The sequence below is a fragment of the Bubalus kerabau genome, chromosome 8 (assembly GCF_029407905.1).
Source record: "Bubalus kerabau isolate K-KA32 ecotype Philippines breed swamp buffalo chromosome 8, PCC_UOA_SB_1v2, whole genome shotgun sequence".
Lineage (NCBI taxonomy): Eukaryota > Metazoa > Chordata > Mammalia > Artiodactyla > Bovidae > Bubalus > Bubalus kerabau.
The window spans coordinates 81,194,103-81,216,110 of NC_073631.1; the positions used below are offsets into that span (position 1 = coordinate 81,194,103).

Here is a 22,008-nt window from a genome sequence, read left to right on the forward strand (position 1 = left end):
GGTGAAAAGATATAGGATTCTGTGGTGAGTTAGGGATTCTGTTCAAACTACTGAGATCTTTCAGTCCCTCAATCTTGCTCCTTCTGCCTCTGCTTGGAACCATGGGGACATTTGTGCAAGTCAGAGCTGGGAGTGCTTAGAGAAAGTCTGGGAAGAGCACAAGAACCATATTTTCTTCTTCTTTTCTGTACAACTATATTTTTAATTTTTTTTAAAAACTTTTTGGCCATGCAGCAAGCATGTGGGAATCTTAGTTTTGTGCATAGGGATCGAACCCTCATTCCCTGAAGTGGAAGCACAGTCTCAACCACCGAACTGGTAGGTAAGTCCCTCTCTGTATTTATTGTACATATGCAGAGTCACTGCAGACCTCTTGACGTCTGCCCAGGTGGGAGTCAGCCAGGGTCCACAACCAATTATCTAGCCAGCCGTCCATCAAGTGAAGATGGGAGAGAGGCTACAGAGGTCTATGGGAGATGCTCAGGGACAAGTATCAAAGTCCTTCGTTTCCCATCCTACCCTCCTAAGCTCAGTGGCTCAAGGCCACAATTTTGAGGGGTTGCTCAAGACACCCATCTTCTAGGGATTCTCTGCTTTGCCTGTACTGGGCTGAGGATCAAAAGCTACTGACTGATTTCTTGATCATTCTGCTGCTCTCACCTTTAAAATGTTGGTTCAATGACGATACTCTTCCATGTTAAAAATAAATCTATCTGAAATCAATTGTTAATATTTTAAAGCAGTGTTGCAGACAATGTAACTTAAAACTTAGGTCCTGACCTTAAATAACCTCAATTTAAATCCTGGCATCACAAATTATTCTGTGAACTTGAGCGAGCTATTTTACTTCTCTAAATATTTTCTTTCCTGTAAATTCACAATAAGAGGGTTATTAGGAAGAATAATGAGATGAGGTATTTAGGGCATTTAGCACAGTACCTGGTTTGCAGTAAACAAAATAAATGCTTGTTATCATTATTTTTGACTGTAAAAATCTCCAGAGTCAGTAATGTTACGAAGATACCTAAAATTGCCACAATGATTTCAAACTGAGTTCTAGGGTAGGGTGGGGAGGCAGCGAGAAGAGGTATGCTGCTGCTGCTGCTGTTATGTCGCTTCAGTCGTGTCTGACTCTGTGCGACCCCAGAGATGGCAGCCCACCAGGCTCCCCCGCCCCTGGGATTCTCCAGGCAAGAACACTGGAGTGGGTTGCCATTTCCTTCTCCAGTGCATGAAAGTGAAAAGTGAAAGTGAAGTCACTCAGTCGTGTCCGACTCTTCGCGACCCCATGGACTGCAGCCTACTAGGCTCCTCTATCCATGGGATTTTCCAGGCAAGAGTACTGGAGTGGGGTGCCATTGCCTTCTCCGGTCATGTCCAGTAATCTGTAGCAATTCTCCAACATTCCGTTGCCTTTCATGACCTTGATACTTTTACAGAACTCTTGTCAGTTATCTTGTAGAACATCCTTCAATTTGGGTCAAATACTTCCTCATGATTAGACCGAGGTTCCGTGTTTTGCGTAAGTATACTCATTAGTGACGTGTGCCTCTCAGTGCATTCTATATCTTACTAGTGGTGATATCAACTTGGACACTTGGTTAAGATGAAATCGGGTATAAACTTGTCAGGTAGTTAGAACATAAAAGAGAGTCCAAGATGGCACAATCACTCAGCAGGTTTAAAAAAAAAAAAAAAAAAAATAGGCCCATGAAAGGGGAGGTGAAGGACCAGAGTGAGAACCTCCGGCAAGGAAACATGCCCAAAGCACACCCCTTTCCCTGATTGGTTCTCAGTTCAGTTCAGTTCAGTTGCTCAGTCATGTCTGATTCTTTGACCCCATGAATCACAAGACGCCAGGCCTCCCTGTCCATCACCAAATCCTGGAGTTCACTCAAACTCACGTCCATCGAGTCGGTGACGCCATCCTCTGTCATCCCCTTCTCCTCCTGCCACCAATCGCTCCCAGCATCAGAGTCTTTTCCAATGAGTCAACTTTTCACATGAGGTGGCCAAAGTACTGGAGTTTCAGCTTTAGCATCAGTCCTTCCAATGAACACCCAGGACTGATCTCCTTTAGAATGGACTGGTTGGATCTCCTTGCAGTCCAAGGGACTCTCAGGAGTCTTCTCCAACACCACAGTTCAAAAGCATCAATTCTTTGGCGCTCAGCTTTCTTCACAATCCAACTCTCACATCCATACATGACCACTGGAAAAACCATAGCCTTGAAGACAGACCTTTGTTGGCAAAGTAATGTCTCTGCTTTTCCATATGCTATCTACGTTGGTCATAACTTTCCTTCCAAGAGTAAGCATCTTTTAATTTCATGGCTGCAATCACCATCTGCAGTGATTTTGGAGCCCAAAAAAATAAAGTCTGACATTGTTTCCCCATCTATTTCCCATGAAGTGATGGGACTAGATGCCATGATCTTAGTTTTCTGAATGCTGAGCTTTAAGCCAACTTTGTCACTCTCCTCTTTCACTTTCATCAAGAGGTTGTTTAGTTCCTCTTCACTTTCTGCCATAAGAGTGGTGTCATCTGCATATCTGAGGTTATTGATATTTCTCCCGGAAATCTTGATTCCAGCTTGTGCTTCTAGCCCAGCATTTCTCATGATGTACTCTGCATATAAGTTAAATAAGCAGGGTGACAATATACAGCCTTGACGTACTCCTTTTCCTATTTGGAACCAGTCTGTTGTTCCATGTCCAGTTCTAACCGTTGCTTCCTGACCTGCATACAGGTTTCTCAAGAGGCAGGCCAGGTGGTCTGGTATTCCCATCTCTTTCAGAATTTCCCACAGTTTATTGTGATCCACACAGTCAAAGGCTTTGGCATAGTCAATAAAGCAGAAATAGATGTTTTTCTGGAACTCTCTTGCTTTTTCCATGATCCAGAAGATGTTGGCAATTTGATCTCTGGTTCCTCTGCCTTTTCTAAAACCAGCTTGAACATCTGGAAGTTCACATTCACATATTGCTGAAGCCTGGCTTGGAGAATTTACTTTACTAGCGTGTGAGATGACTGCAATTGTGCGGTAGTTTGAGCATTCTTTGGCACTGCCTTTCTTTGGGATTGGAATGAAAACTGACCTTTTCCAGTCCTGTGGCCACTGCTGAGTTTTCCAAATTTGCTGGCATATTGAGTGCAGCACTTTCACAGCATCATCTTTCAGGATTTGAAATAGCTCAACTAGAATTCCATCACCTCCACTATCTTGGTCATGAAGATCTTTTTTGTACAGTTCTTCTGTGTCTTCTTGCCACCTCTTCTTAATATTTTCTGCTTCTGTTAGGCCCATACCATTTCTGTCCTTTATTGAGCCCATCTTTGCATGAAATGTTCCCTTGGTATCTCTAATTTTCTTGAAGCGATCTCTAGTCTTTCCCATTCTGTTGTTTTCCTCTGATTGGTCCTTGGTGCAACTAATTGGGTGAATGCTAGTATAATCCCCTATTTGCATAGGGTCAAACCAATCAGACCCCAGGGACAGTACATCCCCTCTCTGCATAGGGCATAGCCAATCAGGCTCCACAGGGAGGAAACAGAGTATAAAAAGAGAAGTATAGAAAAGTCTGTGTGCTTCTTTGGCGGTCCTTTCCCTGATTTGTGTTATTTTTTAACTGCCTGTTTCCTGCTTAAGCTCTAGTATGTAGCTACAAGTGGTCTGTGGTTTCAAATCTTTGCTTCTACCAGACAAGGAGGAAGAGGAGAAAAGGAAACCCAACAAACTTACCTTTTTCCTCTGTGATCAATAAATCCTTGGGGGAGATGCTTCAATACTATATAAATATCCTGTTCCTCTTCACACTTTTATGGTCTAATTTCAGCATCCATCCACAGATCTCACATGAAACAACTGTTATCGGGGTGTTATAATGGTAATTTTCTATTTCCTTAATTTCTTCAAAATTTACCAACTGGAATTCTTATGCAAGGAAGGGCTGTCCCTACATGTTTGACACCCACTGAGTTTCAGAGCCAGAGGAAACTTAAGATCTGAGACCTCAGATGCCAGCAGCTTTGGCATCATCTGAGTGCTTGTTAGAAATGCAGAATCTCAGGCCCCACTGGGACCTACTGGATCAGAATCTGCATTTTAACAAGACTGAGTAATTCGTGTGCTTTGAAACTCATTCACATTTATTAAGGTGCTTGACAATTGAGGTCCTGCTTTGAGTTAGCAGAGTCAGCCAACACTTGTTTTCTGACTCTCAATTCATGCTCCTCTTCTAACTTGGTTGATCCATTCCCAAAGGAAATACAAAGCACACAGGCTTTAAACTTGAAACTGAATTTAAATATTCAACACTGTTTATCTGCCTATCTACCGATCCATTCTTAGGCAAGCAAGTTAACCTCTCTGAACTTCAGTTTCCACATCTGTAAATTGATGAAAATATTAAATTAGGGATAATAGGGAAGATGAGATAATATCCGGGGAGCACCTGGCATGTGGCATGTGACTGACAAAGAGATATGCATGCTGATGTGACCCAGCTGTTGGGAGTGCTATCCACACTCAACCTCAGTGGTGCCTTCAGCCCTTCCAGGGTCAGTCTCTGTGGTAGAGAGCTGCCTCATTCAAGGTCATGACCTCCAGTGGTGACCCATATCCAAAGACAAGTATATAAAGGCCCAACCATTCTGGTCCCACAGAACAACCCTGACAACCACTTCAGCTCCAGAGGCACTCTTGACTAAACATACTAAATATTTCAGAGCCCATTTCCAGGACTCAAATTGCCATGCAATACAAAACTGTATTGAGAATCAGGAACAACTATTATGTGAAAAAGGAGAGTGAAAAAATTGGCTTAAAGCTCAACATTCAGAAAACGAAGATCATGGCATCCAGTCTCATCACTTCATGGCAAATAGATGGAGAAACAGTGGAAACAGTGGCAGACTTTATTTTGGCGGGGGGGGGGGGGGGGGGTGGGGTGGGCTCCAAAATCACTGCAGATGGTGATTGCAGCCATGAAATAAAAAGACTCTTATTCCTTGGAAGAAAAGTTATGATCAACCTAGACAGCATATTAAAAAACAGAGACATTACTTTGCCAACAAAGGTCCGTCTAGTCAAGGCTATGGTTTTTGCAGTAGTCATGTATGGATGTGAGAGCTGGACTATAAAGAAAGCTGAGTGCCAAAGAATTGATGCTTTTGAACTGGGGTGTTGGAGAAGACTCTTGAGAGTCCCATGGACTGCATGGAGATGCAACCAGTCCATCCTAAAGGAAATCAGTCCTGAATGTTCATTGGAAGGACTAATGTTGAAGTTGAAACTCCAATACTTTGACCATTTGATGCGAATAGCTGACTCATTTGAAAAGACGCTGATACTAGGAAAGACGAGAGGAGAAGGGGATGACAGAGGATGAGATGGTTGGATGGCATCACCAACTCAATGGACATGAGTTTGAGTAAACTCTGGGAGTTAGTGATGGACAGGGAGGCCTGGCATGCTGCAGTCCATGGGGTTGCAAAGAGTCGGACACGACTGAGCGACTGAACTGAACTGCTATGCCTTGGGGATAACCTTTGCATATTGTCCATAACACTAAATGCAAATTGACCCAAATCATATTAAATACCTATAATGCATCTGGCACAGTGCTAGTTATAGAAATGCAGAGAGAGCACAGGAAAACACTGCTTGCTGTTAAATAGGGAAGACTAAAACAAGATGGTACAATCAACCAAAACACTATTTTGATAAAATTACTGTGGCCATTGGCTGGTATAGTCTCAATCCAAATTCCCCTAATATTAGAATCCTGATACAGCTTCATCAAGCACCATCCACCACTGGAAAACCCTAGAGTCAGGAGGTAGAGGGTAACCACTCACTTTCAAACAAAAAAATGAAGACAAGACCGGAGTTTAAATTAAAGAAGCTCATTGTTTCCTGAACAACTCTTTGCTTACCCTTGATAAAAAAAAAGTCCAGAAATAAGTGTCAGCAAGTTACTGGACATCCAAGTCACAAAGAATGTGAAATCGAGTTTTATAGCCCTGCTTTTCAAAGTACTTTTAAAAGTTTCTCTGCACTTTCAACTGCTCCACATGACAAAAGGAAAACTACACTGTGCTGCTTTTGCAAATGAATGTACCTGAAAGTCAAAATGACACTCTATGTCACTCTCAACAGGTAGAAATCATGTAAACCTCGATTATTTACTCTGATGAAAGATCTTTTAGCCTGAAATGTTGTTACAATACACACACACATAACATTCCTACATGATTAAATCTGCATTACCATGAGAAATGGTAATTTTATTCCTATCCCAAAGAAAGGCGATGCCAAAGAATGCTCAAACTACAGCACAATTGCACTCATCTCACACGCTAGTAAAGTAATGCTCAAAATTCTCCAAGCCAGGCTTCAGCAATACGTGAACTGTGAACCTCCAGTTGTTCAAGCTGGTTTTAGAAAAGACAGAGGAACCAGAGATCAAATTGCCAACATACGCTGGATCATGGAAAAAGCAAGAGAGTTCCAGAAAAACATCTATTTCTGCTTTATTGACTATGCCAAAGCCTTTGACTGTGTGGATCACAATAAACTGTGGGAAATTCTGAAAGAGATGGGAATACCAGACCACCTGACCTGCCTCTTGAGATATCTGTATGCAGGTCAGGAAGCAACGGTTAGAACTGGACATGGAACAACAGACTGGTTCCAAATAGGAAAAGGAGTACGTCAAGGCTGTATATTGTCACCCTGCTTATTTAACTTATATGCAGAGTACATCATGAGAAACACTGGGCTGGAGGAAGCACAGCTGGAATCAAGATTGCCAGGAGAAATATCAATAACCTCAGATATGCAGATGACACCACCCTTATGGCAGAAAGTGAAGAAGAACTAAACAGCCTCTTGATGGAAGTGAAAGAGGAGAGTGACAAAGTTGGCTTAAAGCTCAACATCCAGAAAACTAAGATCATGGCATCTCATCCCATCACTTCATGGTAAATACGATGGGGAAACAGTGGCTGACTTTATTTTTCTGGGCTCCAAAATCACTGCAGATGGTGATTGCAGACATGAAATTAAAAGTCCCTTACTCCTTGGAAGGAAAGTTATGACCAACCTAGATAGCATATTCAAAAGCAAAGACATTACTTTGTCAACAAAGGTCTGTCTAGTCAAGACTAGGGTTTTTCCAGTAGTCATGTATGGATGTGAGAGTTGGACTATAAAGAAAGCTGAGCACCAAAGAATTGATGCTTTTGAACTGTGGTGTTGGAGAAGACTCTTGAGAGTCGCTTGGACTGCAAGGAGATCCAACCAGTGCATCCTCTCAAAATCAGTCCTGGGTGTTCATTGGTAGGACTGATTTTGAAGCTGAAACCCCAATACTTTGACCACCTGATGCGAAGAGCTGACTTATTTGAAAAGACCCTGATGCTAGGAAAGATTGAGGGCAGGAGGAGAAGGGGATGACAGAGGATGAGATGGTTGGATGGCATCACCGACTTGATGGACATGGGTTTGGGCGGGCTCCGGGAGTTGGTGATGGACAGGAGGCCTGGTGTGCTGTGGCCATGGGTCACAGAGTTGGACTCGACTGAGCGACTGAACTGAACTGAACCATGAGAAAAATCAGAACAGGCATATTAATATGTTCATCTGGGCACTACCTATTATTCTGGAGTTCTGGCTTTGAAAGCTTAGTAAAGGTTTCCTTGGATGATAGACAACTTTAATGGTCTTTCATGAAAAATTTTAAAAGTACAAAATTTCCATTACCCACTGCTGGCCAGAGGCAAGTTCCTCAAGGGGTACACAATTGTACTAGCACATCAAGAAGCCTTAAAATAGTCTTTAGAAGCAATAAGCCCCCGCCCAGAGTGCCAAATAACCCAGTTCTGTGTCCCAATTTGATCTGACCATCTTTATGATCAACTCATGTTCTCTCCCTTGGTTTTCCCCTCACAGTGTGTAGACATGGGGCTTGGTCAGTGCTCTGCCACTGAGGGCTGCTGATCAGCCCCACTTGTCTTCCTGTTTTGCAAACAAGTGGAGTGACCTGACCCACAGGAACTGGTCCATTACATGCCCCCTATTTCTCTGCTTCAGAAGCTTCTCTTTAAAAACACCAAATTCTGCTCTACAACTGCCAGGTGAATGGGTCAGAGCTGCTGCAATGATGCGGGCGGGTGGTGTAGTCATTGAGTCGTGTCCAACTCTTGAGACCCCATGGACTGTAGCCCACAAGGCTCCTCTTAATTTCTCGGTCCATATATAAATACTCCATTCCCCAATTTTCCCCACCCATTTAATGATTATTTATTTATTAATTAACATTTTACACATTGTCTTATGGCCAAAAATGAGCTTCCGAGGTGTTAGTGGTAAAGAACTCATCTGCCAATGCAGGAGACATAAGAAACATGGATTTGACCCTTGGGTTGGAAGATCCCCTTAAAGATGACATAAACACATATGATCCAATGGTTCTCAACGAAGGGGCGATTTTGCTCTCCAAGGAACATCTGGAACTACCTGGAGAAATTTTTGCTTGTTACAACCAGGGGTGGGGGTGGGGGGCTACTACTAGTGGACAAAGGTCAGGAATACTGCTAAACCCCCAACAAAGTGGAGGGCACATCCCCACAAAACAGGCTCACGAAGTCCATGATGTCAATGATGCCAAGGTAGAGAAACCCGAAATCCAACATTGTAAAAAACTGAATGGAAAAGGAAATAAGGACAAAGCAAAATTTGGCAGCAGGATAGTAAAATTCAGTCAGAAGCTTGCAAGTATTTTGCCATATTTGAACCACAAATTTGGCTCTGAGCTTCCTATCAGCCAAACCAAAGAGGGAAATACCATGTGATCAGTAAAATAAAAATGATTCACAAACCACCCTCGGGAAGTTTCTGTTGGCTCACAAGACTGATAAGAATTCTTCCTAGTGAAGTGAGTGAAGTCGCTCAGTCGTGTCTGACTCTTTGCAACCCCATAGACTGTAGCCTACCAGGCTCCTCCGTTCACCGGATTTTCCAGGCAAGAATACTGGAGTGGGCTGCCATTTCCTTCTCCAGAGGATCTTCCCTACCCAGGGATCGAACCCTGGTCTCCTGCATTGTAGGCAGACGCTTTACTGTCTGAGCCACCTTCTGTTGGCTCACAAGACTGTTAAGAATTCTTCCTAAGGCAAGCAGAAAGGAGATACAGGGTGGTGATGGAGAGAACTCCATCTTCCATCCTAAAGTCACCAAACAACGAACCCAAGCATGTTTCAGTGAGGCTAGCTCTCATAGCAGCCCCCAGTGCAAGGATGAAACAAAATTCAACTCAAGACAAAGGATGAAAACCAGAAGACCTGAGTTCACTTCTGCTTAGTTTTATTTTGCTCTGTTCTCCCCTGGGGGTAACAGCGTTGGATATGATACTGACCAGGGTTCTTGGCCTTCCCCCAAATCAACAGAAATTGACTATAGGTCAGACAAGAACTTCAGGCAAGGCTTTACTGGGGTTACTGCTCCAGCTGCAGAAGGGATGGAAAACAAATAACAGGCCCTCTTGCTTGCTCCCCAAAGTGGGGGATAAGCTGGCTCCGTACATGGGGTGAGGGTTGGGGTGTGCCCAGGGGTCAGGTCAGAAGGATGGCTTGGGTGTTCTGCCCACCCTTTTGGGGTGTTGAGTGCAGGGGGCATGTTCAGTACTATGCTTTTGCTCCCAACATCTAGCTTTTGCTCTTGGTTCTTCAGAAGTGGTAGTGGGGGTTTTTTGGTCTTTTTGCATCTTTCAATACAGAATTTGCCAAACTGCTGCATGCAGGCAGTTATTTTTAGTCCAGTATAGTTTCTTTGTATTTTGTTGTTCGAGGAGACATTTGCCTAGGTACAAGCACTGCAGCGCTGTAGCAGAGGGTCCCAGGTCGGTTTCAGATAGACCATAGATCTTTCATACACCTGTGTTTTATGTGTCCTCTTTCTCACAGTCACACCTTGATAATACTTGAGCAACAGAGTTTGAAGTTATAATGTGGCAATAATTTAGAACAGACTTCTCCATGAAGGGAATTCCAGAGGAGTCAACTGAAAGAGCTCCCAGTGGCTAAAACAAGATGAGACACCCACAGCAGGAAGATATGCATCCACTGCATTTAGAAACTGTTCACTAAGAAAAAAGGAGGGAACAAAACAATTGATTTTACCAGTGACACATTCTCCAGTGTCCCTTGAGATCAGATTGAGTTCACAGTTTAACCCATAATCCCATCAGTCCATATCTCAAGAATTAAAGACCAAAAAAAAAAAAAAAAATTACTTTAAAAGTGTAAAATTAATCCTATTGAGGATAAACTAGTAATTTATTTTGGAAAAACGTAGAATACCTACTTTATGCCATGCACAAAAATAAAGCTCATATAAAGATTCAAATGTTAAAAAATAAAGCCAAGAAATAAAAGGACATATGTGCAGATTATTTATGTCTAAATTCATGTCATCCATCCATCTATTCTTAGAAAGAAGGCACCTTCAGTTTGCACTTCTTGCAAACCAAGTAAGTAAAATATTGGTAATTTTATTAAATAAGATTGAATTGCCTGGGTATTGAACATACAAAAAATGCCATAAAACCCAAGGCCCAGATTTTAGTGTCTAATTTCATTGTCCAATAAAAGAAACTAAAATGAAGCACTGAAACTTGGGCACAGAAGCTTTTCTGTGTCCCCAGTTTCTTGTTGGAATGGAACAGGTTTCAGCCTCCATGAAACCATCAGTTCCAAAGGACAGGTTCAAACAGTAGCTACTCAGGAAAGGGAGGAGATGTGAAGAGACAAGGAAGGAGCAGTCAAGAAACAATTGTGCAGCCTTTGGACAGGATTCTGGTTTTGCCTCAAGGAATACACATAATAGTACCTTTGAGGTACAGTTTTACAGAACTCAGGTGGTAAAGAATCCGCCTGCAGGAGACCCAGGTTTGATCCCTGGGTTGGTGAGAGAGTTAATTATTAGGTAGGTTTATAAGGGGTCCCTCAAGGAGGAGAAAGGGGTCTGGGGCTCCTGAGGAGGAGGCAAGGGACAAACATTTTTTTCTACAGTGCTTTGTCTTAGTCACATAAGATGTTTTTTCTTAAACTCTGAGTTGTTAGGACAATAATCTTTAAGACTAACTTTCTTTAAGCTCAGAGCTAATGATTACACAACAGAACAACCATCTGGCTCAAGGGTATGCTTTTTCCTTAAGTTCTGTACTAATGATTATATAATAACAATATATCTTGCTTAAGGACATGTTTCTCCTTAACAGGAAACTTCTGACTAATCTCCTTAAGACTTATGTTGTATGAGTGGGTCTGGTAAGACCTTTCTATTGTTAGTTTCAAGATGTATGTTGTGGGAATGGGCCTGGTAAAGTATATAAGGCCTTGATAAGACTCAGTTCAGTCAGTTTAGTTCAGTTGCTCAGTCGTGTCTGACTCTTTGCGACCCCATGAATCGCAGCACGCCAGGCCTCCCTGTCCATCACCAACTCCCGGAGTTCACTCAGACTCACGTCCATCGAGTCAGTGATGCCATCCAGCCATCTCATCCTCTATTGTCCCCTTCTCCTCCTGCCCCCAATCCCTCCAGAATCAGAGTCTTTTCCAATGAGTCAACTCTTCGCATGAGGTGGCCAAAGTACTGGAGTTTCAGCTTTAGCATCATTCCTTCCAAAGAAATCCCAGGGCTGATCTCCTTGCAGTCCAAGGGACTCTCAAGAGTCTTCTCCAACACCACAGTTCAAAAGCATCAATTCTTCAGCACTCAACTTTCTTCACAGTCCAACTCTCACATCCATACATGACCACAGGAAAAACCATAGACTTGACTAGATAGACCTTTGTTGGCAAAGTAATATCTCTGCTTTTCAATATGCTATCTAGGTTGGTCATAACTTTTCTTCCAAGGAGTAAGCGTCTTTTAATTTCATGGCTGCAGTCACCATCTGTGGTGATTTGGGAGCCCAAAAAAATAAAGTCTGACACTGTTTCCACTGTTTCCCCATCTATTTCCCATGAAGTGATGGGACCAGATGCCATGATATTCGTTTTCTGAATGTTGAGTTTTAAGCCAATTTTTTCACTCTCATCTTTCACTTTCATCAAGAGGCTTTTAGTTCCTCTTCACTTTCTGCCATAAGGGTGGGGTCATCTGCATATCTGAGGTTATTGATATTTCTCCCAGCAATCTTGATTCCAGCTTGTGCTTCTTCCAGCCCAGCGTTTCTCATGATGTACTCTGCATATAAGTTAAATAAGCAGGGTGACAATATACAGCCTTGACGAACTCCTTTTCCTATTTGGAACCAGTCTGTTGTCCCATGTCCAGTTCTAACTGTTGCTTCCTGACCTGCATACAAATTTCTCAAGAGATTTGATAAGACTCATCATGAGACCAACTGAGACCTGATCAAAGAAATGCACACACCCTGATCCTTATCTGACTTCCCTGGTGTCTCAGATGGTAAAGGGTCTCCTACAATGCAAGAGACCTGAGTTCGATCCCTGGGTCAGGAAGATCTCCTGAAGAAGGAAATAGCAACCCACTCTAGTACTCTTGCCTGGAAAATCCCATGGACAGAGGAGCCTGGTAGGCTGCAGTCCATGGGGTCGCAAAGAGTCACGACTGAGCAACTTCACTTCTTCTCCTCATCAGCAGCCCTTCCCTTGAACCATTGCTGTAAAACTCCTCACCAAATCCCCTGAGGTGGGGACACACAGTTTTGAGTGCATTAGCCCACTGTGTCCCCCTTTCCCTGGCAAAGCAATAAAGCTATTTTCTACTTCACCCCAAACTCTGTTTCCAAGATTCAATTTGGCACCAGTGCACAAAGTTTCAGCAAATTGCAGAGCTCCTTGGAAAAATGGCTGATTCTAGGACTGAAACAAGAAAGATTTAAGACAAGCCTGGGTATCTTTTTTAGTGCTAGGAAGAAAGAAAGTGCTCAAAAAAAAACAAAAAACAAAAACCACAAACAATGATGGGCTTGTCAAAAGGACATAGGAGTCAACTGAAAGAGTTCCCAATAGCCAAAGCTGGGAAAATTTGAGAAACAAAATAATGTATTGCTGGAATATAACTTGAAGTATAAAATATTCATGAGTCCATACTAACATAAATAAATGATTGAATAAACTAATAAGTAGAGGAGAAGGAACAAATCTATGGAGAAGAATTCTAAATAATTTATGTAGGTACTCTGCCCCCAAGGAAAGTCAAGCATACTCCCCACTCCTTGCCTGTGAGCTGTAAATAATGACTTCTTTCCAAAAAGCACTGTGTGGAAAGGGGAAAAAAGAGGAACTTTACAGTGGAGAAACCTGGCAAGCACCACCTCTGGCAGATGATCAAGGTCAACATCAACACTGACAAACTAGTCACATTGATAGCATGTACGTTTGATATGATGTGATGAAAATAGTGCTTTACCTCCACCTCAAAACACATAACCCCAGGCTAATAATCATGAGGGACAGGCTACAAATACTTGACCAGTCTTCTTCAAAACTGTCAAGGTCATCAAATCAAAACCAAGGAAAGTCTGAGATATTGTCAGAGTCTTTGTCACAGGCAATCCTAAAGAAAATCAGTCCTGAATATTCATTGGAAGGACTGATGCTAAAGCTGAAACTCCAATACTTTGGCCACCTGATGCAAAGAACTGACTCATTGGAAAAGACCCTGATGCTGGGAAAGATTAAGGCGCGAGGAGAAGGGGATGACAGTGGATGAGAAGGTTGGATGGCATCACCTACTCAATGGACATGAGTTTGCGTAAGCTCCGTGAGCTGGTGATGGACAGGGAAGCCTGGAGTGCTGCAGTCCAGGGGGTCACAAAGAGTCATACTGAGTGATTGAACTGATTGATGTCACAGGAAGAAGACTTAAGGATTGAATGTAATCCTGAGCAAGACATTATGGGGCTCCTGGGCACAGAAATCTTTCTGCGTCCCCCATTTCTTGCTGGTAGAGAACAGACTCCAGCCTCCATGACTTTCCTTGAGTTCCAAATGGTAGATTTGAACAGTTGCTAATCAGGAAAAGGAGGGGATGCAGAGACAAAGAAGGAGCAGCCAAGAAACAATAGGGTAGACTTGGGGCAGGGTCCTGGCTCTGCCTCAAGGGATACAGACTACAAAATCTTTGAGCTCTTCTTCAGAAATAAAACCTCCCAACAAATGGAGGATGTTATCATTCTTCATTCCAGAGAAGACCACCTGAGGTCAGACTAAAGGAACCAAAAATTTCCTCAGAAGACCTACCTGAGACCACATTACGAGTGCAGGCCCTGCACACATCCTAATTCTTATCAGCACCCCCACCCTTGAACCAATAGGGACACACAGTTTTGAGAGTCAAGCGCCTGCAGTGTCTCCCTTTGACTGGCAAAGCAACGAAGCTATTCTTTTCTAGTTCACCCAAAACTCTTGTCTCTGAGATTTGATTCAGCACCAGTACCCACAGTTTGAGTTTTGGGCATCAAGGACTTCCTTTAAAAAAAAAAGAAAAGATGAGCCACACACCATACATATGTAGCCCTAGGATGGTGCCCTCTCAGAGTTAATGAGAGTAAATAAACTGGCCCTCAGAGTGTCCTGGAACACTTCCAGTGACAGAAGGTCTCCATGTGTCCCTTACGTGCTCCTCTCCTACTTTGTAGATTAACCAGACTTGCAAGGCAAGGTTGTGAATACCTAATCAGAAAGGGGGTGCTAAGTCGCTTCAGTCATGTCCGACTCTGTGCGACCCCATAGACGGCAGCCCACCAGGCTCCCCCCTCCCTGGGATTCTCCAGGCAAGAACACTGGAGTGGGCTGCCCTTTCCTTCTCCAGAAAGGGGGTAGAGGTCTACAATATTTAAATTAATGAGTTGTACTTTGGTTAGACAGCTGGGAAATTTTTCAAATTCCTAATTTTTAAAATTCAGGAGCATCTTTCTTTGAGTTATAAAGTAACAAAAAATCAAAAACTAAACTTTAAAACAGAACTGGGCCAGCCCAGGATCAATCACCACTCTCAGCCAAACACTGCATCTCCCAAACTCATGTATGCTTTGTGGTGTGTGTGTGTGTGTGTGTGTGCGCACGCGTGTGCATGTGCGTGTGTGTGTGTGTGTGTGTGTGTGTGTTTTAAGCTACAGAAATTTTTTAGAAAGATATAAATTTGCTAAGAAATACTGGTCACCTTTTCAAATTCTGATTCACATGTCCAATCAGTTAGCAGGTCATTGTTTTTTGAGTGTGTAGGGGTGAGTGAGGATATGTATGCTTGAGTGCATTAATAGCTCTTTTCAAATTAGGAACTAGAAAATAAACCTCAAGGTGCAGTAGATAAAAATCTTAATTTATTAGGAGATAAAAGATGAAACCCATGACATAAGCTTCAGAGCTCTTCAGAGAGCACCAAGTCTCCCACTGAATCTGACACTTTCTCCTCTTCTCAGCCTGTGTCCAAGAAGCTCCAGGACAACTGTGTGTAGGTTAATTTGAGGGCAGAATGAGAACCTGTTAGTAATAGTGAACAATTACTAATAGCTATTAAAGGGCCAGTCACAGTGTTAACCACATTACATATATTTTCTCATTTAAGCCAATAATAACGCTAGATGAGTGCCAGAATCATTCCAATTTTACAGAGGAAGAAACAAGTTTTAAAATTTTCCAAAGGCCCACAGCTAAAAATGGATGCAGAGTTCATGCTCTTGACCTCCCTTCACATTTGTCCACTTTAACAGCTGCTTCACAGCTGTGCACTTCATAACTATACTGAGAGGCGTATGACCTGACAAAGAAAGTCTGAGGTAACCAGAGAGGAGCAAGAGAGCCACAGAGGAGTAGAAAGTCCAAAACCAGGTCACTCATCTTAAGATTACTGGAGAAGTGTGTAGCTGCCAAGGGGAAAGACAGAGTGGGCAGTCATGTCCCAGGTGCTTACATGTCAGCATCATCCAAGGTGATGAAGGGGGAAGTGAAGCCGTTCCTCAAGTCCCATACTTCCCACTGACTGCTCTGAAGGGGCTGAAGTGTGGAATTTTAAAAATAATAAAAATGAAATTATATACAAATCAACAGCAGATTCACAGACATAGAAAACAAACTTATGATTACCAAAGGGGAAAGGGGCAGAAAGGGCTAAACTAGCAACTTGGGATGTTAACAGATACATAGTACTATATATGGGAGAAGGCAATGGCACCCCACTCCAGTACTCTTGCCTGGAAAATCCCATGGACAGAGGAGCCTGGTAGGCTGAAGTCCATGGGGTTGCTAAGAGTCGGACACGACTGAGCAACTTCACTTTCACTTTTCACTTTCATGCATTGGAGGAGGAAATGGCAACCCACTCCAGTTTTCTTGCCTGGAGACTCCAAGGGACGGTGGGGCCTGGTGGGCTGCCGTCCATGGGGTTGCACAGAGTCGGACACGACTGAAGTGACTTAGCAGTAGCACTACTATATATAGAATTGATAAACAACAAGGTCCTACTGTATAGCACAGGGAACCATATTCAATACCATGTAATGGCCTATAATGTAAAATAACCTGAAAAAAACATATATATATATATATATATATCTATATATATCTAAATCACTTTGCTGTATACCTGAAACTAACACAATATTGCAAATTAACTATACTTAAATAAAAGAAATGAGTTTATATATACACAGATGAAGGTTTTGCATTAACTAACGTGAGACAATTTATCATCAATTTTACACTTTAAGTATTTCTCACAACTGTTCATATATAGAAGTAGGTACAAATGCAAGGATCTTTATTATGCTAACTTCCTTTATTTTCTTTAACTCTTTACAAGCTACATACAAAACAAAAACATAGTAATCATCAACAAAATTAATTTAAATAGTTATTTTAAGTCTTTTTTCAGCTTTAATGAAAGCCAAGAATTGGAAACACTTGATTTGTGATCAGTCACTACAGCCATTCACTTTCTCAAGAAGCCCTAGGATTTTCATGTGCCCCCTTGGTTGCTCCCCAGATGCTTTTCCACCCCCAAGTCAATGCACATAGTAAGATTTAGGATAGGTGAGACCCATGCTTTTCATTAACAATGTGTAAATGAGGAAGAGTGGAAGGAGAAGTTGGAAGAGAGAACCTACAGTCCATTGGTATATTTTCAGGATGATTAATTTCAGGGAAGCAAACATATGGAAACTGAGAATCTAGAATCATTGTTCCTGTTACTGCTTGGAATGCCATTATGCCCAGGGAAATATTTAGTTCAGGTTGAAAATACTTGGTCTTGAGATAGAGCAATGCTAACTGCAGATGGTTGAGAAGTACATGAGAGACAGACGCCTAGCTGAGGTGGCAATGAAGTTCAGAGTATATCTGTGGAAACATTTGTCATTTTAGACATTCCCAGAAATATTTGATGACAGACAAATGCTGGGTTTCTTGCAGTCAATGGGATCGAATTCCAGTGTATTTGACCACATAAATGAAATAGCATGTTCTCAAATAGAAAAACTCAACAGTTTCAGCACTTTCTTAATCTATATTGTTATATGATCTCAATGAAACTACCAATAGGCTTTAAAATTAGACAAGTTGACTCTAACATTCCTATGGGAGAAAGAAAAATCAAGAACAAACATGATTCTAAAGGGGAAACTAGTGAGGAAGAAATGCTGTTGGAGATATTTAACCATAATATGAAGCTAGAGTAATTAAAACAGTATGGTGCTAGTACATGAACAGCCACAGGAACACAACAGATCAGAAAGTTTAGAAATAGACCAAAAATATGTTTTAACCATATAAGAATTATAATAAGGGGAATTTTCAAATTGATGGAGAAAATATGGATTGTTCAATAAATGGTGTTGGGACACCTGGATGGTAAATCAGGAAGAAGGAAACACATGGGAATTGGTATCTCATAATAATAGGAATAATTCCAAATTGATCAAATATTTAAATTTTAAAACCAAAGCCATTATAGAACTTTTTTCCCATTATAGGGGGAAAAAAAAAGGAAGAACATTTTTTATCATCTCACAGTTGGAAAGGCCCTTCTACAGGTGAACAAAAACCCTGAAGTCACAAAAGAAAATGCTGATAAAACTCAACACTGTGAAAATAAAAACACATATATGGAAAAGCCATCATATATCAAAAGTCAAATGACAAACTGGGAAAAAATATTTCCAAATATATTCAAAAGTCTAATTTCTTTTCATGCCTAAGAAACAAAAACAACAAGCAAAGGAAAACAAGATGGAAAAAGGATATCAAAAGATAGTTCACAGAAAGGAAAACCAATTTTAAAAGTTAAAAGGTATTCAACCTCAGCCCATAAGAAAAAATGCTAACCAAAACTACAACAAGTTCTGCATTTTCACCTGTCACATGAGCAATGAGGGAAAAGTTCGCTAGGTCACCATTGTGCTCTGCCAGTTTTTGAGTTCTCTTCTGAGTCCATTCCCTCTAGTCTAAACTCTGTGATGCTAAAGCTGGGGCTGTCCCCTTCATTTCTACTTTGCAGCCTATGGCCTGCCCAGGTTTGGCCTATAGGAGGTACCAGACTGGAAGACAGAAGCTAAAAGAGGAAGAAGGAACTAGCTCCACCCCTCTTCTTCCTGTTCTGGGTCCATAGTACCCTAGCAATTGTTTTCACCTGTAGCATCAGTGCTTCACCTCTGCAGCAGCTGAATCCAGTTTGTGGTTTTTCCAATACTTGAAGACGCAGCCTGACCGTTCTCCCGTCAGTGAACCATCAGTAACCAATTAGTCCTCCCTCCTGGGAAGTCTAGTCCAGTCCCACTGGGTCCCTCCTTCAAGCTCACAGCACCAACAGAACAAAATCCTCCTCAAAAGAGGTCCATATTTCAATACTGTGAGGTCCCTCCTCTAAGCTGAGATACTGAGTGTTAGAGAAAAGAAAATGTGACAGTAATAACATAGGAAAGCAGGAATGCCTACACAAGAAATGGGTTCTCCCGGTATGATCTGTCCAAAGGACTAACTTGCCAGTTTTAACACACATATGCTGTGAAGAGGGTCTTTTGAGCACTTCTGAGCCAAACTAGAAGCTAAAGCTCCAATTTGCCTTTGATGACAGGAATTGCAACAGCCCAGGCTGAGGTTTGACCCTGTGCTTTCCATTACACACTATTTCTGAAAGATACTCTTCTAAGAAAAAGAGCTTCATGCGAGGTACTTCTGGAACGTCGATCTAGTCCCCACTGGGGTCACCTCACTGGGCCCCTCCCAGGGGCACAATCCATGGCAGAGCCTGCATGAGGCTGCCAAAAGTACTGAGAAGTCCTGCAGCATAGAAACATGTTTCTTTTTGTTCACACTGCCTTTTATTGATCTTAGAAATCCCCCTCCCCAGCCCCATCTTTTCCCCTTGAATAAGCTCTGCTTTTATCCTAAAGCAGTTTTATGGGAAGTGCTTCTGAAAATGCTGTCCTAACAATGGGTCACTTGGTCTAAGAGAGAGGATAGTCTTTTACTAATGGACAGACCACTGTCTGAATTATCTGATTTACTTAAAAGCAAATGTTACAGACATAAATCAGGAAGACGATGCTTCTGTGGGGGTGGTAAATATATACTGTGCCTGCCTGCATGCTAAGCTGCTTCAGTCATGTCCCACTCTTTTCAACCCTATGGACTGTGGCCTGCCAGGCTCCTCTGTCCATGGGATTCTCCAGGTAATACTGGTTGTTATGCCCTCCTCCAGGGGATCTTCCTGACTTAGGGATCAAACCCATGTCTCTGGCATTGGCAGGTTTTTTTAACCACTAGCACCACCTGGGAAACCCAAATACATCGTGTAGGCAGGTACATATGCGGAGAGAAAAGTTAGGCTTCCTACAGCAGCAATTCAGGACAGAGAAACATGGGGGGAAGGATATGATAGATGAAATCCACCAAAGTGACCCTAAACTCCCACCTTCCAGAAGAAAAGCCACCTGGGTCTTTGTGATTAATTTACAGGCAGTGCACCTGTGTTAAGAACCAAAACTAAAACAACAAAACCCACAAACAAAAAGCAGAAGCAAAAAACTCAGAGATGTGTGGGGGTTTTATTTGGTTTGGAGCTTGCTTTTCCCTGGCCCTGCCATGCAGCATGTGGGATCCTAGTTCTCCAACCAGAGTTCCATCCAGTGCTTCCTGTAGTAGAAGTGCAAAGTCTTAACCACTGGACTACCAGGGAAGTCCCCAGAAATTTATGTCTTTAATAAAGAGATATATAATCTTAAACACAGATTCAACCATTGAAGACATGTGCCAAGAAAGTATAAAATATAAAATGGTGACTTCACATTTCAAAAGTTCCTGTACAATTGGGTTTTACCAACCTGAGCAGCACAATTTCATCTGCAGAGAAGAACATCTTCTTACATTACCTTCCAAAGTCGGATGGTTATTATTCTGACTTATAGCTAGGGGGAGAAAGGTCTATTTACTGCACATTCTTTTTAGGCATAGCACAAATAAGATACATGAGAGTGATGTGAAAGTTGCTCAGTTGTGTCCAACTCTTTGTGATCCTATGAACTGTAGCCTGGAATTCTCCAGGCAAGAATACTGAAATGGGTAGTGTCCCTTTCTACAGGGGATCTTCCCAACCCAGGGATTGAACCCAGGTTTCCCACATTGCAAGTGGATTCTTTAACATCTGAGCCACCAGAAAAGTCCAAGAATACTGGAGTGGGTAGCTATCCCTTCTCCAGGGGATCTTCCTGACCCAGGGATCAAACCAGGGTCTCTTGCATTGCAGGCAGATTCTCTACCAGCAGAGCTACCAGGGAAGCCCCAGAGTCATACAGAAATCCACAGAAATAATTTCTAAATATGTATGTCTCTCTTATCCAGTTTATAATGACCAGAATCACTTTTTTTTTTTTTTTAAAGTATCAGTCAGTCCAATCTGACAACTGAATTTAAGCTGGGTCTCTGAATAGGAGTAAGGTCTAATTTGGTGATAAAGAATGCAGAAAACATTCCACTAGAAAAATAAATCAAAGTAAAATCTAAGAGCTGATGACAAGTACAGAAGGGATGTACGGAATAGACTAACAAGATGAATATTCATTTTATTTTTAAGTATTTATTTTGGAAAGCAGTGGCAAGTAACACTTGGTGGATAAGTGGAAATCAACTATGAAAGGCCTCTGAACCAGATCCCACAGGTCAAAGGGAGGAGACAGCATTTCCTCTGCAAAGTAGTAGCATCATTGAGGTTCTGCCTAACAAAAGATCAACCTGAAATTGATCTGCCTGTGGAAGGGAAGCGGTGAAGAGACATGAGGAAGGAGATGAACAGAAATGCTCCTCTGATGATTCAGACATGAAGTAATTAAATCCTGCACAATAGTGGCAGCAATGAGAATGGAAAGGATGGAAAGTGAAATTCTGAAACAATCTCAATGGCATGCAGAAGGTGGTACTTCTTGTGTCTGGGGCTTAGCTCCAACATGTTGACTTGGACATGGGTCAAGTATTAAGGGTTAGGAGAATTACAATGTTATTATAAGGAGGTCATAAATTTGGCTTTAGACATATTAAACTTGAAGCGATAAGAGGATTTCTCAGACAAAATGCCTTGAAATCTCAGTGGGATCAGACTTAGGTCAGGACAATCCTGGGCTAGATTTGGCCACCACCAAAACAGAGGTGACTGTGGACTTTCATTGAGGGTAATGGTCCTGAAAGTACAGCCCCGGGAATTGAGGACACCAATATTTTCAGCTCCCTGGCAGAAATATCTCTTAGAGCAGCGTGGATAAGCTGGATTACAAAACTGTGATCTGCAAGGGGGTAACTCTGAAGAAAACAGGGGAGTGAGAGGGGGCTTCTACCTGTAGCATACCATCCCATTTCAGAAATGAAGCAAGAGCCACACCCTACCTGAGAACGTGTCTGCCTCCTCCAGTGCTGGAGGAATTGTTTCCCTGGGTCATCTGTTTTTACTGGCGCTCTTCCCTGAGTACTCTTTCTGTACATCCTTTG

At 42.2% G+C, this 22,008-nt stretch overlaps 1 protein-coding gene and 1 long non-coding RNA gene across 2 annotated transcripts in view; both read right to left on the bottom strand.

Annotated features, from left to right (window-relative positions):
• HECW1 (HECT, C2 and WW domain containing E3 ubiquitin protein ligase 1) overlaps positions 1-22,008 on the bottom strand; it is a 483,654-nt gene that overhangs the window by 434,135 nt on the left and 27,511 nt on the right. The window lies entirely within an intron of this gene.
• Positions 15,338-18,620, bottom strand: LOC129659404 (uncharacterized). Its single transcript, XR_008718059.1, has 3 exons — positions 18,387-18,620; positions 15,950-16,032; positions 15,338-15,519 (listed from the first exon to the last, which is right to left on the bottom strand). It is a non-coding gene; the product is annotated as an uncharacterized LOC129659404 (long non-coding RNA).